The sequence below is a fragment of the Alosa alosa genome, chromosome 10, assembly GCF_017589495.1.
Source record: "Alosa alosa isolate M-15738 ecotype Scorff River chromosome 10, AALO_Geno_1.1, whole genome shotgun sequence".
Classification (NCBI taxonomy): Eukaryota; Metazoa; Chordata; class Actinopteri; order Clupeiformes; family Clupeidae; genus Alosa; species Alosa alosa.
In genome coordinates, this window is record NC_063198.1 from 30,377,397 (window position 1) to 30,382,396 (window position 5,000).

The following is a 5,000-nucleotide window of genomic DNA, read 5'->3' on the forward strand; positions in this document are numbered from 1 at the left end:
ATACGGTCCACATAGCGCTGCACTCTGTTGTGGCTGTGGCTGGGCTCTGGCTTACATCCGGCTCACATCTGGCCCAGTACTTCTGGCTGTTACCGGCCACGAGGCTGACTACAACGGATCCGGTCAGCATCGACCCCCACCTCCTGCGGTGCGGGTGCGACTGTGTTCTGAGTATAAGTATATATACTCTTTTGATCCCTATATAAGTATATATACTCTTTTGATCCCTATATAAGTATAAGTATATATACTCTTTTGATCCCATGAGGGAAATTTAGTGAAAAATTAGTGAAACACAGTGAGCACACAGTGAGGTGAAGCACACACTAATCCCGGTGCAGTGAGCTGCCTGCAACAACAGCGGCGCTCGGGGAGCAGTGAGGGGTTAGGTGCCTTGCTCAAGGGCACTTCAGCCGTGCCTACTGGTCGGGGATCAAACCGGCAACCCTCCGGTTACAGGTCCGTAGCGCTAACCAGTAGATCACGGTTGCCAGCTCTGCTGACCCATGGAACAGATGTGCCCCGTCTGACCTGGTTTCGGTTCTGGTTCTGTGGTTCTGACTCACGGGGCTGTGTGTCCTGCGTTGTGCCCGTTGTCCTGTTTATCGGTTCCGACCCAGCTGGGCTCTGGACTCTGGCCGTGTCTGAAGCCGAGCCCAAAACAGGATCAGACAGGTCAGCAGGATCAGACGGGTCCGGTGTTGGGGGGGCGGTTGGGTATATTTAGCAGCTGCAGTTCTGCTTCCCCGTCACAGGAGGAAGCACTGGCAGCTTGACTCTTTCCTTTGAGTGTGTGTGTGTGTGTGTGTGTGTGTGTGTGTGTGTGTGTGTGCGCGTCTCTCTCTCTCTCTCTCTCTCTCTCTCTGTGTGTGTCTGTGTGTGTGTGTGTGTTTGTGTCTCTCTCTATCTCTCTGTATCTGTGTCTCTGTATCTGTGTGTGTGTGTGTGTGTGTGTCTGTGTTGGCTTTCCTTATGTGTGTGTCTGTATTTGAGTTCTATTAAACAAATGTGTGTGTGTCTTTCTGTACTAATGTGTGAGATCCTGTTAAATGTGTAAGTATGTCTGTGTGTGTCTTGTGTTTGACTGTGTGTCCAGCTGTGTATCTCTGTGCATGTGTATGTGTGAGTTGAGAGAGAGAGAGAGAGTGTGCATGTGTGTGTGTGTGTGTGTGTGTGTTAGCGTTCCTGTGTGTGTGAGCGTCTTTCTTTCCACTGATGTCAGTGAGGGGGTGAGCCACAGACAGGAAGTCTGACCTGCACTGTCCCGCCTGCACACTCCCCAAGGCTCCTTGTGTGTATGTGTGTGTGTGTGTGTGTGTGTGGCTGTGTGTTGGCGTCTGCATTGTTATTCCTGTGACCTGGTGTGAATTGCATTATGTATATGTTTATAATATGCGTGTGGTGTTATCATTTGTTTAATGTGCGGTGTGGCAGGCAGTAAAGGCGCGGGTAAAGGGTAGGCGGTGGCTGCAGTGTGTGTGTGTGTGTGTGTGTGTCTGTGTGAAGACCCGGGTTACTCCTGAGACTCTTCGCTGCCAAATGTCTATCGTCCAGCTTTCTTCGTTCCAAAAGTGACTGAAGCACAGCTGTAAGGGTGGTAGCAAACTGATTCCATATGGGTTGTATCACACTCTGAAGCAAGAGCAATCACATTAGACACACTCACACACACACACACACACTCACTCACACACACGCACGCACACACTCACTCACACACACACCTCCGACAGTTTCTGCAGCAGGGGGAGCCGGCACCCAGTTGGCATTTTGTATGCGCACTGACCTCAAAAATCCGGTTTGGAAGTGTGGCGTGGGATTTTCATGTTGATGCATTCTGTTTGAACTGGGACATGGAAAAAGGAAACTCACACACACACACACAAATTTGCATGCACACACATACACAGGCACGCACACAAATGCACACACACACAGAAAAGTACAAACACACACATACACACTCACACAAGCACATACACACACTCTCACAGGAGTTGCCCTGGAGTTCTTTGGCAAACTCACACCAACCCATATAGAAGGTTGAGTGAGTTCATCTGCTCTCTGATGTTTTTATAGTATGTGTTAAAGTTCTCTAGCACTCCTCCACTCTACCACTATATCCCTCTTTCTTTCACACCTCTGTTTGAGTATCTCTCCATCTATCTGCCTTTCTGTGTCTGTCTCTGTGTGTGTGTGTACGCGTGTGTGTGTGTGTGTGTGTGTGTGTGTGTGTCTACCTGCCTGTCTGTGCCAGTATCCATCTCTCTCTCTTTCTCTCCTCTTCTCCCCCCTGCCGTCTGTGTGTGTGTGTGTGTGTGTACACGTGTGTGTGTGTGTGTAGAGGAGTGCAGCAGTGCATCGTGGGGGGATTTCTGACACTCCAGATGAGTATGTTGAGAGAGTTGGATTACGATGCCCCTATGGCAGAGACTGTGTGTGTGTGTGTGTGTGTGTGTGTGTGTGTTGGGTCAGGAAAAGTCCACGAAGCTGCCGGCAGCATGTTAGACAGACAGCAGGAAAAACACTACTGTCTGACACACAGATGACTGTCTCTCTCTCTCTTTCTTTCTCTCTCCCTCTCTCTGTGTCTCTCTGTACCAGTCTCTTTCTTTCTCTCTCTTTCTCTCATCCCTCTTTTTTATCCCTCTCTGCCTTTGTGTCTCCCTCCCAGTTGCTCTCTTTGTTTGTTCTTCTCTCTCTGTCTCTCTCTCTCTCTGTCTCTCTCTCTCTCTCTCTCTGTCTCTCTCTCTTTTCTCCCTCTCTGTCTTTGTCTCTCTCTCTCTCTTTGTCTCTCTCTCTCTCTCTCTCTCTCTGTCTCTCTCTCTCTCTCTCTCTCTCTTTGTCTCTCTCTCTCTCTCTCTCTCTCTCCTCTCTGTCTCTCTCGCCTTTTCTCCCTCTCTGTCTTTGTCTCTCTCTCTCTCTCTCTCTCTCTCTCTCTCTCTCTCTCTCGCCTTGTCTCTCTCTCTCTCTCTCTCTCTCTCTCCCTCTCTGTCTCCCCTATGTCCTGTTTATCATAATATGTAAATCATCATGCGTTGTGTCCATTGTTCTGTCCAGTAATCCTGCCCTGTGTGAGATGTAAAGCCCATGAGAGGCTGATGCGTTTAATATCATGTTGTTGGATTAAAGGGCACATTAGTTCACTGTCCAGATTCCCTGTCTGGAGTGAAAAAGCCAGGGGCTTCCCACTGACGCGGAACTCCGGGAATATCCAGGATAACTAGTGCGGAATGATGCGGAATCCTCTCTTCGGGACTGTATACAGCCAAAAATACACACACACACACACACACACACACTCGCTCTCTCTGTCTCTCTCTCTCATACACACTCATACACATAGATATGTGGTCATACTGGCAGAGCAGACACAGACATACAAATACACACATGCAAGTAGACACACATACAGTAACCATAAACACACTCTCAGTGGACACATACATGCAGATGTGCAGACCAAAGCCAACGGAAACACACACACACACACACACACACACACACACACACACACACACACACACACACACACACACACAGTGTGTTCAATGGTACATTGGATTGGACAAGGCAGGATAGAAATCCAACGCAACGCACCATTCGTGTTATTTATTTTCTGATGGAACATTATAGACTTGCGTTGATCATGGAGCTTGTCTCTCTCTCTCTCTCTCTCTCTCTCTCTCTCTCTCTCTCTCTCTCTCTCTCTCTCTCTCTCTTCCCTATGTCCTGTTTAGAACCAATCAGCTAAGAGGCTGTCACTGATCATAGAATCCTAAATAAATTAAATAAATCATAGAATATTAAATAGATCACAAAATACAAACTAGACTAAATAGAATCTTCTCTCTGACAGCAGAACATACCAGCAACTTCTGCAAAGAATTGTGTGTGTAATGCTGTTCAGCTAAAGCAGTCACACACACACACACACACACACACACACACACACACACACAAAGGCGGCTTGGTTGGGCTGCTTTTTAGCACTTCATTTCTACACCACAATGCACCATCTCTCGTTCCACTTCCTGTGACGGCTGCGACGTGACAGCACTGCCAAACCAATTATCCTCTCTCCACCAACCAACACACACACACTCACACACACACCAACCAGCACACACCAAACACAAACCCCAATCAACACACACCTACCAACACTCCCCAGTTTCCACTTCTTTAACTGTAACACACACCTCATCTCATCTGTGTGTGTGTGTGTGTGTGTCTTTATGTTTATGTGTGTGTGTGTATTCAGGGTTTACTGTGTGGAACTCCTCATGAAGGGTCAGTGTCTGGAACCAACTAGAACACGGAGGCTGAGTAGAGGTTGCCGTGGTAACCGTGCTGCTCTTGACCTGTTCTACTTCTAGATGGAGGCAGACAGCATCATTTGTCGTTGCTGTGGCAGCTTCCAGGATTACATTATCTTGATGGGTGTGCCTCTTAGCCTGATGGATGGGAGTGTGTGTGTGTGTGTGTGTGTGTGTGTGTGTGTGTTTTTGTGTGTTAGGGGTGCAGGGGGTGACTGTGGTTTTGGTTGATAAGTGATGGAGACAGACTCTGTGTGTGTGTGTGTTTGTGTGTACGTGTGTGTGTGATGAGTTATGAGTAAAGAAGCCAGACTGTGATTAGAACGTTTCCCTCCTAATTTACTGCAGTCATCCGTTTTATTCTTATCTGCTCTCTGTCTTTGTGTCTCTTGCTCCAACTCTCTCTCGCACACATACACACACACTCACACACACACACACACACACTCACATACGCACACATATAAGCACACACGCAAAACACACACACACACACACACACACACACACACACACAACACACACACACACACATATACTCACACACACACGCACACACGCACACACATTTGGACTTACTTTTGATACGTTCCCTGTATTGCTTTTGTTTTGTGCGGTCTCTAATGTTTGTCCCTAATGTTTGTCCCCTCTCAAATACAAATTCAAATTCAAAGGAGCTTT

At 47.7% G+C, this 5,000-nt stretch overlaps 1 protein-coding gene across 1 annotated transcript in view; it reads left to right on the forward strand.

Moving 5' to 3' along the window:
- srgap2 (SLIT-ROBO Rho GTPase activating protein 2) overlaps positions 1–5,000 on the forward strand; it is a 135,541-nt gene that overhangs the window by 89,010 nt on the left and 41,531 nt on the right.